The sequence below is a fragment of the Pinus tabuliformis genome, chromosome 7 (assembly GCF_031772625.1).
Source record: "Pinus tabuliformis cultivar Carrire ecotype Pingquan chromosome 7, CPIR1, whole genome shotgun sequence".
Classification (NCBI taxonomy): Eukaryota; Viridiplantae; Streptophyta; class Pinopsida; order Pinales; family Pinaceae; genus Pinus; species Pinus tabuliformis.
The window spans coordinates 551,826,290-551,840,146 of record NC_142293.1 but is presented as its reverse complement, the minus strand read 5'-3'; the positions used below and the strand labels follow the sequence as shown (position 1 = coordinate 551,840,146).

The window sequence follows — 13,857 nt, the reverse complement described above, 5'->3', positions numbered from 1 at the left end:
TCTGCTGCCTGCCTTTCTATGTAGTTTTGACTATTTTACCATTTGGTAAAAAATCAATGAAATTATGCCTAATTTCTCATCGTGCTCAGTGGTCCGCGAAGAAAGCATCCCACACCAAAACAAAGAAGGACAGAATGAATAAATCACTTTGTTCTAATATTTCTCCTTGTCGTGAATGCAGTAGGTCGTCCAAGAACACCTATCTCTAAAGAAAAAGGAAGAAACACATGACGAAGCCAACCTCCCGGGCTTGGACATTCACGTAGCACTCTGCTCCGCGCTCAAAACTCAAATTTGAAATTTGAAATAGAAGGACTGTTGTCACACCTTGAAGGTAAGGCAACAAATATCTAGGTGATGTGCATTAATGCGAGAGCCAAAACTGTCGGGAAATAGGGGAGAGTCGTGAAGGTGTTGCAAGCCAGAAAATGTATGACCATCAATGTTATGGATGTATGGACATCCACAGAAGTGTCACATCACCATTGAATTTCCAGGCATTCCTGCATGGAGCGACGGACATCGAGGTTTGAGGGAAAAAAATGCCGGTGGCCGGTGTCAGAAAGTTTTCCGACCATCGAGGTTCCAGACAATTCCTCCGCCTTCCTCCGCCTGGTTAGACTACTCCATACCAAATTTTTACTATAAATCCAACTTTAAAAAACCACAAACATTCAACACACCATCCTTTACCAACCCATCCAACCCATCGTAACTACATTTAACTTAAACCACATACATTTAAAACACCATCTCTTTACCAACCCATCATGGTTGTATTTAACATGATATAAACTCTCATAAATATGATAATTAAATTAAATACCATGTATATATCTCTTAAGAGATGGTGACAGCTAGTTACCTTCTCACCCCTTCGCTTAGGGTTGGAATTTGGATTCCTCTTTACCCATCATACAATTTTTTTTGATGTTTTAGGTCTTTATGTTGCCCTTCAAGAAACATTATGTTTAAAATTTTTCCCTTCAAGGGTGATGTTTTGATAATAAATTAACCCTTCACTAATAAAGGTTTCATTAAACACACATATCTATCATAATAAAAAAAAAACAAAATGACCATAACACATAAACGACTTATTGAATTCTGGAAATTGTATGGAACACTCACAATAAAATTTCCATAATTCTGAAATCAAATGTCCCTTACTCATACATGCCATAGAATTTGTATATATGAGATATTACTAAGGAGATCTTACGGGATGCATAAGGTGACCAACAAAGTAAAACTATAAGATGGACTATCCTCTATCCTCCCCATGATCATAATCACATGGAATCAATGTGGGGGTCCACCATATAGAGTTTGTAGTGAATAAAGTACAATTTATTAAAGTGTCTTAATGTTTCATCAGTGGTAGTAGATGTCGTTCTTCATGAGCCATATCTTTCACAACTTTTAAGTGATATGTTGAGACGCTCGATATATGGTGCAGATTGTAGTCAGAGTGACACTTCAACTATTCCACAAAATACATTGTGACATAGGATAACTTTCATAAGTGAGTGGTAAGTCAGTGACACTATGTGAGGCCTCTGGCCCAAATAATCCAATAAAGGTGGGTGACCAATACACTCAGGGAGAGCAAGTGGCAACAAGAAAGATGGTGGTCCAAATTTATTATGTCAAGGAAGAGGTTTTTTTCTTTCAGCTAAGTAGGTTCGATATGCACTAGCACACTCATGGGTTGATTGTTTGTTTCATTCAAGTGAGAATTTTAATGTTGTTTGCAGAAGAGATAGATGTGTATTCATTGGATTTCAAGGAAACTATTTGGACTTGGATTCTAATCCAACTTCTCCTGATCAAATGAACGAATTGTGAGTTATTGAATGACATTCCTTCTAAGGAGTATGAAATATATATGTTCTCTACCCATTGTCCCTTCTAGGTGACATCTATGAGAATTCAACCATACTAGATTGAGCATCTGATGAGATCTCATCATGAACAAGACATTTCAAACCAAGCCAAATTTGTTGTTTTGTGGGCACACACACCTACACACACACACACACACATATATGCATGTCATTATTTGATATAAAGTCTCTGTAGACTAGATGCTTATTGATCACTTAGTTTTGTAGATATATATTTAAGGAAACTAGGTAATAACCTTAGTTGAATGATCTCATATCCATTTTCCATGGTTGTTTTTCCTTAGGCTATAGGTGTTTTTTTGCAAGTTGTAAGTATCTTAATTCCTACTTTAATAAAAATATGTTTTTCTTTCTATGTGTGTGCATATTCGAATTCACACGGGAGCCCTCTTCAATTGGCATGGTCCACTCACATGCACCATCAACAAGAAAATAAATCAATCAAAGGTGAAGAGGGGCCTAAATAGATTTACCCATGGAAAATTGAAAGCTTTCAATATTAATGTCACAAAAAGAAAATAGATAAAGAATAATAATGTGAAGCCTAGGAATAAAGATACCCAAAATTGTTATATGTAAGTGTATAGTTTCTATTTGCAATAATTCCTAAAGCATAAAAGAGCCAAAGAAAGGTCGTTTCTAGATGGTTTGATCAAAAATGGTTTCCAAGGTAACATATCTACATTATTTCCATGTTTACAATTAAGTTAGTCAACACCATTTCTACATTTATTAATTTTAAGAAGTTAATAAATAGTTTCGAGCAATGTTTTAGATTCATTTCATTTTGATGGTCAAATTGTACAATTAACAAAATAGATTTTGATTTACTTGAATGCTTAAGCCACTTAAAGTATTACAAGTATGTGCTTAAGTAACACCTGTGGTGATAGATAGAGTAAAACATAAACGGGAGTAATAGTTAAATATATACACATTTCTTACAAATTTTATAAAAGAATTGTGTTTATAAATTGGAATTGTTGACAATTACCTTTTTAGTTCTAGAGTACGTCTTAAAATTGCTTTTGTTTGACTAAGAGTTCGATTTCATGGAATGTAAGGAAATAGGTTAATAGCCCAAATTTATACATTAAAAAAAACTTAATTTAAACCATACAAAACTACAATTTCTTTAAAACATAAGATACTTAATTCCAATCTAAAAAACTAAAATAATTAATAATAATTTTAATATATATATGTTTTTTGGAGCAAGTGATATTGATAAAAGTTGTATTGGCCCATAATACTCAACCAAACATATTTATAATTTCCATGGTAAAATGAGATAAATCTCACCTAATATATATATATATATATAAATTAGTGCTTATCAAAATTTATTAACCATTTATTTATATAATTACTATGATTTATTTAATTTATTGGAAAAATCCCAAAGTAAAATATTTTAAATTGATTTACGTAGAAAACAGAAGAAACTTGAAAACTAAGAAACTAAATTAAGGTAAGAACTAGTCAAATTGATTTGCAGTGGGCGCAAGGAATCTCGTGGACTTGGGCGGCGGTGTTGAGAAGTCATTTTGAAATTTTTGGCAGCCGACCATGTGCTCTATATCGTTTTTTACGAAAGTTACTTTTGGTGACGAGGCAGGGGGCAGATGGCAGAGCAGCAGGCAGCCTGCGATGGCAAGTGCTATTTTATGGACTATAGCATTATAAATGCACTCTTAAGAGACCTTAAGTACAGTGTTGGGAAGCGGGTTCTGAAGCGGTCAGCGGTGTGCATCATTTCTCCGGCGAACGAATTCCGATTCGGTATGTATTCGCATGCACTTGCCTTCATCCCATACCATACATGTAATGTTGTCAGTCGTCCGTGTGACCCCTTCATCCCATACCATACATACCATACATGCATCAAGGATTTGAATTTTAAATTTTGAAATTGGGCGCGCTGGTTATTCCATTACTTGACCACCGCTCGTAATTCTCCCACAGACGAGAGTGAGACGTTCGCACCTACTGCACCCAGCTTCGAACCGCTTGTCCTTGGTCATGGGTTCCAGTCTCGAATCACATGGGAAGGAGATGCTGGGACTGTGAACGAACTGCAGACCATGTAGTGATTAGAGAAAGGGGAGCACGGAATCGGCGCCGTTACCACCATCCATTCCTGTGCAACTACGTCTCCTCCAAACAAAATATTTTATTATTTTCCTCTTTGGGTCTTCCCTATAAAACAACCATTTTACTCGCGATCCCTTTAAAACAGAATAATGGAGAAGGGCTTATCGGCTTGTTCGTCTTGGAAGGGGCAGAGTGAGGAGAGCTTAAGTGTTGCGGGTCGGAGAATTGAATCGCTAGTGAGGCAATTAGGTGCGACTTCAATGGAGGGGCAGTCAGATAGAGATGGGGATCTTAGTTTTCAGCTAACTGCGGGTTCTGCAGTCTCTGCATTCCAACATTTGGAACAGGCTCCAGAGGATCCGATTCTTGGGGTATTTTCTTCTTTCATCACCATTTTTCAGATAAAAATATAATTGCTTGTATCATTGTTATTGTAATCGCCTTGAAGAGTTGAGTTTAATCTATAAATTTGTGTGAATGTACCCAGAGACAGATTAGGTCTTTTGATTTTGCCTCGGCCTTGGCTAAGCTCAAGGCTCAATTATAATACCAGGTTTATTACACATCCATGTTGTTACCTGTGGGTTGTGAAGGTTGCACCTGCACATTTAATTTTTCAATCACCACAGTCTATCATTTTACAATTATGTGGACAGCAGTCTGAGTCACCGGACCATTCTCTAAATCACCCTCTCCACAAGGATCCCAAAAAAATTTGCTTGAAAAAGACAGTGAATGGTAGCATCCTATTAATTATTTTGCTTGTACTGGTTCTTCCAAAACAATCCAACAAAATCACTTTAAAAGAAGAGGGCGAATGAGAAAAATTCATGAGTCAATCTCCGTGTGCCCTGAAGAGGGCAAGATTTCATGTGATCCATGTTGTTGACGATGCTTTGGTTTTTAACTACTGGATCTATTTTAAGCATTTCTTTTATTATCCATGCATATCTGGGTATCGTTTTGGATGCAGAATCTTTATATATTTGTTAAGATATATTATACATTCTTTTGAAGAATCACAGTGTGTTTAAGAGGAGATGGGATATTTGAAATAGTTGTATGGTATTAGATTTACCTATTTAGGATGAGATGGAATATTTGAAACATATGTTGTATTTAGATTTAGATTTATGAAATGAAACTATAGATAAGTGCAGGAGGGTTTCGAACAACTTTTTGCAGAGGATGTTGCCTCGTTTTTCATGTTAACTTATCTTTCTAGCTGTTGATAAGAAAAATAAGCTTTCAGCTTGTTCTGCTTTTTGGCTTCTTTTATTAAGATAATTATTATCTGTGAAGGATATTTTCTGTTTAGTATTAAATGTTTTTTTGGCTTCAGGAAGAAAAATATCTTGGGTCGATGATTGAGATAATGATTTTATTATTTTGGTGACCACTGACACGACCTTGATGTGAAATATCAGAGGTTGTAGTTTATGGATATGGTATTTTGAAGTTATGGGCTGATTTTGATGGTAATTTATACTTCCAAGGAATTCTGGAAGGTGTTGTGCTTCTACTTTATGATTTTATTCATGGTGTGCATTGCATTAGATTACACAATTTATTGTGCACATTAGGTATATTACAAACTTGCATCTTCTCCAACTCTAGGATAGCTTCTCATCTTCCTTAACTTTAGGAAACCTTCATTTGTATTAATTTTTCTCTCATACCCTAGTGATTAGTAGAATTTTCCTTCATTAGCTCATTACCCATCTTTGCTTATTTTGATAAGCCTAATAGGATTGTTTCAACAGTGTGTCTCCTTCCAACCTATGCTTTTCGAGGGCAGATAATTTAATATTATCTTTTGGGAAAGTTTTTGTGTCAATGTTCCAGTTTTGCAATACTCTGCTACAACAAGCTAGTCCAAAGATGACAGTGCCTAATGATAATAGATTAGGGATAATCCATAGCCTTTTATTTACAGGGTTGCTTAATGATAAAAGATTAGGGATAATCCATCCATAGCCGTGTTAATTTTGATGTACTAAATATCTCCAACATAATGAAGGCTTTTTAGATTTCGCGTTTTACATTTCTGGGAGTCACCGTGCGAGAAATGGGAAAGATGTGTGTGATTTACCCAATTAAAACTAATAAAGTTTGAGTTGAGTGAAGTTAACTGTTAATTCAGAGCCCGAGCCGGCGATGCGTTGGCATTTTGTTTGCATCTGCTGCGGCGGAGATACCATTGTGTTAAAACTTGTGCAATAAAATTGAGGCATGCACGATATTTGGTATCATTTTGTTAGAGGCGGGCATAATGAAAATGAAGATGGAGAATGTCAAAGTTCATATCTATAATTATGTTATGTTATTGAAGTTTTTAATTTAGTTTTAAAATTGTTATACTTATTCATTTTATCACTTCAACACTTAAATTTTTTTAAGTTTTCATGGATTTTTGTTATTTTATTGAAATTATATATTATTTTATTGAAATTTTTAATTTAGTTTTAAAATGGTTATACTTATTCATTTTATCACTTCAGCACTTTAAATTCTTTGAAATTTCATGGATTTTTATTATTTTATTGAAATTTTAATTTGAATTTTCTATGTAATAAAAATATTTTACAATCTTCTTTTCATGTATCATGCAACTATTTGTTGTCTCATTAGTCATTAAGCAATGACACTAATAGGTATTTCGATACTTTGTATTTGTATATTGATGTCTTCAAATTTTGTTACCACCAATCATATTTTAAATTTAATTTAGTCATTAATCATTTATGAAAAGAAGTAAGTAGAAGTTATGATAATCATTTATGAAAGGAGAAGTAGAACTTCTTAATATATTCTCTACACTAACCAATGAGAAAATATTTATAAAAACTTTAAACAAATTTACTATAAGAAAAAATAAATCAAAGAAATAACAATATATTACAAAGATGTTGTGATCTCAACAAAGAGTGTTCAAAAGCAACATAAAGATTCCATAGAAATTTTGCAAACATAATAGTAAACAAGTTTACTATAAGCAAAAATAAATCAAAGAAATAACAAACCATTACATACAAATTTCTTGGAAAAACACCTTTTGGTTAAAAACCCCACACTCTAAAGCATGCTCTATGTATCATTTAACAACTAAATTGTTATAATATATTACAAAGATGTTGTGATCTCAACAAGAGTGTTCAAAAGCAACATAAAGATTCCATAGAAATTTTCAAAACATAATAGTAATTTAAACTTAGGCACATAGTTTTCCACCAATCCTAGCACTCAATAAATAAACATAACAAAAAACCTTGTAGGGTTTTCCAATCCACATGCAACAAATCACTAGATTAATTGGTCATTTCCTATTGCTTAGGATTCGTTGACTACTATTGACATGCATTTATTCGCTACCACTACTCAATATTTCTTCTTGGTATTTGAGGATTTATTCGCCTATAGTGATCAATGCCTACTCCACTAAAGGGTGCAAGGCGTATGGCACACCTATCACAATGTTTTGCAACTTATACCTTGCAAGACTATAAGGGAAACTGTGGTCACAATGTTTTGCAACTTATACCTCTACAAGGGAAACTATGGTCACAATGTTTTGCAACTTATACCTCGCAAGACTATAAGGGAAACTGTGGGCTAAATTCTAAGTACTATAAGGCCCATAGACTCACAATACCTTGAAATTTTATGTGCTCACTAGTTTCATCAATGCATCCACAACATTATGAAAAGTGTCACGTTTCCTATTTATACACAAGCTTTATCTTTGAATGAAAGGTCAAGTTCTTTGCTAAAAAAATGGCATTGTTATTATCATATTGAACTATAAAAGTTCTTTGAGTCAGCCTTATGTTTGAACACAATTTCATTAACATATACTTCTACCCATATAGTGAACAAAGAAACCACTACTTGTTGCTTTTTCATCCAACTTATTGTTGTGCCAAAAAATGGAAATGCACAAATGCTTATAAATCTCTTTTTCTACTTACTTTCCCTACCCAATAAGAATCCACATAACCATGTATTTATGTTAAGTGTGGATTCCTTGAAACATCACTATGATAGAAAATGGAATATCTAAAAGTACTTGCAAATACTTGAAGGTCCTCTTCATTGTGACCTAATGTGATTGTTCAAGAATAGCCATGATTGTACTGAAATCTTGCACTACTTGGACAATGTCTAGTCTAGTACAAACCGCAATGTATGTCAAACTACCAATTGCTCTAGCACAAGATATAGAATCTATATCCTCCATATTTATAGTTGTTGAAGAACAATGTTGAACTGAAAGTTCAGTTCCTATAGAAATAAAAACATTTAATAGTCTGCAATGTGACATGTGAAATTGTTGCATCCTACATAAATAAAAACATTTAATAGTCTACAATGTGACATGTGAAATTGTTGAATCCTACAGAAATAAAAACATTTAATAGTCTACAATGTGACATGTGAAATTGTTGAATCCTACAGAAATAAAAACATTTAATAGTCTGCAATGTGACATGTGAAATTGTTGCGGCACATAGTTTAAATACTTATTTTGGCTCAACCAAAGCATTCTATTTTCTCTGTCTCTTGATCTCAATTCTTAAAATATATTTTGTATCCCCCAAGTCATTTAAATCAAATTGTGCTACAAGCTAAGACTTCAAATCATAGAGCACATTCTTATATTTCTGGGTCACCGTGATAAAAATATTTGTGAAGTTGATTGGTCTCGTGTGATTTACCTAATTAAAATTAATAATATTTGTGAAGTCAATTGGTCTCATGTGATTTACCCAATTAAAATTAATAATGTTTGAGGATTTCACTGAAATTCACTGTTAATTCAGATTTTGAGAAGAGGATGCATTGGCCATGATAAGTATGTGTGTGCATGTGCATTTTGTTTGCATCTATGCAACGGAGATATTGTAGTTAAAGTTTATGCAAGAAAGTTCATGTTAATTAACCAGGGGTGCATGATATTTGATATTTAAAGGTGGGAAAAATGAAAATGAATGATAAGTATGTGTGTGCATGTGCATTTTGTTTGCATCTATGCAACGAAGATATTGTAATTAAAATTTATGCAAGAAAGTTCATGTTAGCTAAAAAGGGGTCCATGATATTTGATATTTAAAGGTGGGCAAAATGAAAATGAAGACGGTTAGAGTTAGAATAGAGGAGATGCCAAAGTTCATATTTTTTTAGGGAATGGATCATGGTGCTATTGCATTTAAAATGTTTATTCTAATACAATTTGCAAATTCTTTGGTGCATAAAAATTGTTTTAGATTCTTTAATATAAAGTGGAATTTACAATGTTTATTCTAATACAATTTGCAAATTCTTTGGTGCATAAAAATTGTTTTAGATTCTTTAATATAAAGTGGAATTTAAGATAATTATATAAGAGTAGCCAGAGAATTGAACATGTACCCTCTCAACAGAAAAGGTATTTTAACAATGGGGACTTGAAATTTTCTTCTTTTAATAAAATTATTAAACTAATTTTTAATATAATCATATATAATAAGAGTATCCTCTTTTTCATTTTTTATAGTTATACCCCTTGGCATCTCTTTTATTTTCACTCTAACCACCTCTATTTTGTCTATATTTAACGAAAATGATAACAAATATATTTAAGCTATGACTTTTAATTTGAATTTCCTATGAATACAAAATATTTCTCAATCTTCCTTTCACCTGTCTTGGAACTATTTGTCTCAATAATCAATAATGACACTATCCAATATAATTAATCTTGAATATATATATATATATATATATATATATATATATATATATATATATATATATATATATCCAATGGGGTTTCTAAACTATAATGGTTATAACAATGACATAAACTATTAGCAGTTATTTGGATGTGATATATACATCCTCTTTATATTTTATATTTGGATAGTGATGTCCTCAATTTTTGTTGGCCGCCAATTATATTCTAAATTTAATTCATCCTTAATCGTCTAAGAAAGGAAGTAAAATTTCTTAATATATTTCTTACACTAATCAATGAATAGCAAACCATTACATAACATTTTCTTGGGAACACACTTTTTGGTTTAAAAAACCCACACTCTAAAGCATGCCCAATGTATCATTTAACAACTAAATTGTTACAATACATTACAAAGTCATGATCTCAACAAGACTGTTCAAAAACAACATAAGGATTCCACAAATTTTTTGAAAACACAATATAGATTAAAACTCATACACATTGTTTTCCACCAATCCTAGCACACAATAAATAAGCATAACAGAAACCTTGTAGGGTTTTCCAATCTACATGCAATAAACCACTAGCAATTAACTGGTCATTTGTTATTGCTTAAGATTCATTGCCTCCTATTGACATGCATTTATTCCCTACCGCTACTTGATATTTATTCTTTGTAATTGAGGATTTATCCCCTATCGGTAATCAATGCTTACTCCACTTAAGGATTGCAAGGTGTATAGCGCACCTACCCCAACGTTCTGACACTTATATCTTACAAGAATATAAGGGAAATTGTGAGCTAAACGCTAAGGACTATAAGGCCTATAGACTCACAACACCCCTTGAACTTGTGCTCACTGGTTTCATCAATGCATCTACAACATTATGCAAAGTGTCACATTTCTCTAGTGTCTATATATACACATACATGCTTTATCCTTGAATGAAAGGTCAAGTTCTTTTCTAGACAAATGACATTGTTGTTATCATTGAGCTACATAGTTATCTGATTTACCCTACTTTTGAACACCATTTCATGAGATAAATGGTGTCCTTACATGCATGCGTAGTTATCATATACTCTATCCATATAGTGGAAAAAGAAACCATTTCTTGTTTCTTGTTCATCGAACTTATTGTTGCACCAAATAATGAAAATGCATAAATGCTTATAGATCTACATCCCCTACCCAATAAGAATCCACATAACCATGTATATAAGCTAAGTGTGGTTTCCTTGAAACATCACTATGATTAAAAATGGAATATCTAAAAGTATCTTGCAAATACTTGAAGACCCTTTTCGTTGCGGCTTAATGTTAGTATCTAATAATAGTCATGAATGGAATCAAAGCTTCCACTACACAGACAATGTGTAGTCTATTACAAACCACAATGTATGACAAACTACCATTTTCACTAACACAAGGTATAGAATGCATATCCTCCGCATCTATAGGTGTTGAAGGACATTGCTCTACTGAAAGTTTAGTTCCTACAAAAATAGGAGCATTTAATGGTATGCATTATGCCATGTGAAAATGTTGTAGCATATAGTTTACATACTTATATTTATATTTATAAATTATATATCTATTCAACATTAAAATAGAAATATATATAAATCAACCATTGAAATGGCTCGATAAAAACTATATTCTTTATTGTGTATAATATTCCCCACAAAAATGATACGTAATCGAATTTCATATATAGCTATTAGTCTCTGCATTCTGGACCATGATGCATTTCCAACTCGAATTCATCATTGTTGCTACTGCTCATCATACGAAAGATAAAAGACCCTCTCCATGGATACCTACGCAGCATACCTTTCCGCCACATTGACAGTTACTCCGTTCTACACGCCTAATGCACCTATTTCGCCTGATTTCATTGACTTGTGGATCATATATTTCCATCTCTGTCTGGTATTCTTTAGGAGGCTGTGAAACCGAATCAACCAAAATGAGAGACTTAATGGAGATTGCAACGTGCAAACTGGGTGGCGGCTGGGAACCTCCACTGATAATAGTATTAAAGGGTATCAAGGGAAACCAATCGTTGATTGATAATGTGGGAAAAGCCAACAAATCTTTCCATGCTATTTCAACCCATACCACCAATTTGGATGCTCTAAACATATTTCCCGGGGATATTATATTAAATAAATTGTTGTTGTAGTGGTACATGGGGCTAACGGACCATATCCATCGTCTCAGTTTGAGCATTCATCCATTGCTGCAACAGTCAAGAAGTTATTCAATCTACAGTTCGATTTCCTGAGCAAGAAAGACGCTTCGATTAAAAAAAAAAAAATGTATCTAATAAACTATATTTCACCTCGTAAAAATTAAAATAATTTTATTTCTTTCTTTTCTCTTCCGTGCTTTTATGCATTATGCCTTCAAAATTCATCCATCCTACACGAATTTTTGCACCGAACATGAATTTTACACGTTAAAGTGGGTTGCGGCCAGTTATGCCTGCCCTCTTTTCTTTCAACATATGCGTTATTGAGAACAACATTAATTTAAAACCACTAACCCTAATTTTGGCTAAGATTTATACGTTAAACGTTATTTTCATAAATAGTGTCATTGAAGGAAGGGAATGGGAATGAAATAGCGAATTTTATTAATTAAATTTATATCAAAGGAATAGGAATAGGAATAGGAATTATGCCCAGTTTCCGTATACGCCCAGTTTTCGTATATGCACACATTTTCCATATATGCCCAGTTTCTGTATATGTGCACATCTTCCGTATATGCCCAGTTTCCGTATATGCGCACATCTTCCGTATATGCCCAGTTTCCGTATATGCACACATCTTCCGTATATGCCCAGTTTCCGTATATGCACACATCTTCCGTATATGCCCAGTTTCCGTATATGCGCACATCTTCTGTATATGCCTAGTTTCCGTATATGCCCAGATCTTCCGTATATGCCCAGTTTTTCGTATATGCGGACATCTTCCGTATATGCCCAGTTTCCGTATATGCGCACATCTTCCGTATATGCCCAGTTTCCGTATATGCGCACATCTTCCGTATATGCCCAGTTTCCGTATATGCGCACATCTTCCGTATATGCCCACATCTTCCGTATATGCCCAGTTTCCGTATATGCGCACATCTTCCGTATATGCCCAGTTTCCGTATATGCGCACATCTTCCGTATATGCCCAGTTTCCGTATATGCCCAGTTTCCGTATATGCGCACATCTTCCGTATATGCCCAGTTTCCGTATATGCGCACATCTTCCGTATATGCCCACATCTTTCGTATATGCCCAGTTTCCGTATATGCACACATCTTCCGTATATGCCCAGTTTCCGTATATGCACACATCTTCCGTATATGCCCAGTTTCCGTATATGCGCACATCTTCCGTATATGCCCAGTTTCCATATATGCCCAGTTTCCGTATATGCACACATCTTCCGTATATGCCCAGTTTCCGTATATGCGCACATCTTTCGTATATGCCCAGTTTCCGTATATGCGCACATCTTCCGTATATGCCCAGTTTCCGTATATGCGCACATCTTCTGTATATGCCCAGTTTCCATATATGCGCACATCTTCCGTATATGCCCAGTTTCCATATATGCACACATCTTCCGTATATGCCCAGTTTCCGTATATGCACACATCTTCCGTATATGCCCAGTTATCCTATATGCGCACATCTTCCGTATATGCCCAGTTTCCGTATATGCCCAGTTTCCGTATATGCGCACATCTTCCGTATATGCCCAGTTTCCGTATATGCACACACCTTCCGTATATGCCCAGTTTCAGTACATATGGGTTGATTCATATATTTCTTTACATATGAATTATAGTTTATAGTTTATGTTCATATTCCATAGATTTTACATGTGAGAATCAACCCATTTAATAAACATGTACTTGTTATTTAACCTCTTTAACCTTTATTGATTTTTTTTTGTTTTATGGGGTTAAGGGTGTGATTGGAGAAGAGGGAATATTAAGATTACCAAAATAAAACTACAATTGAAATAGTAAGGAAGTACAAAGTTATGGAAACTGTGCATATACGGAAGATATGCGCATGTCTTTCGTATATGCCCAATTTCCGTATATGCCCAGTTTCCGTATATGCGC

At 34.0% G+C, this 13,857-nt stretch overlaps 1 long non-coding RNA gene across 1 annotated transcript; it reads left to right on the top strand.

The window, feature by feature from the left end:
• Nucleotides 1-3,843: 3,843 nt before the first annotated feature.
• On the top strand, nt 3,844-4,766 carry LOC149248549 (uncharacterized). Its single transcript, XR_016265742.1, has 2 exons — nt 3,844-4,372; nt 4,489-4,766. It is a non-coding gene; the product is annotated as an uncharacterized LOC149248549 (long non-coding RNA).
• The last annotated feature ends 9,091 nt before the right edge of the window (nt 4,767-13,857 follow it).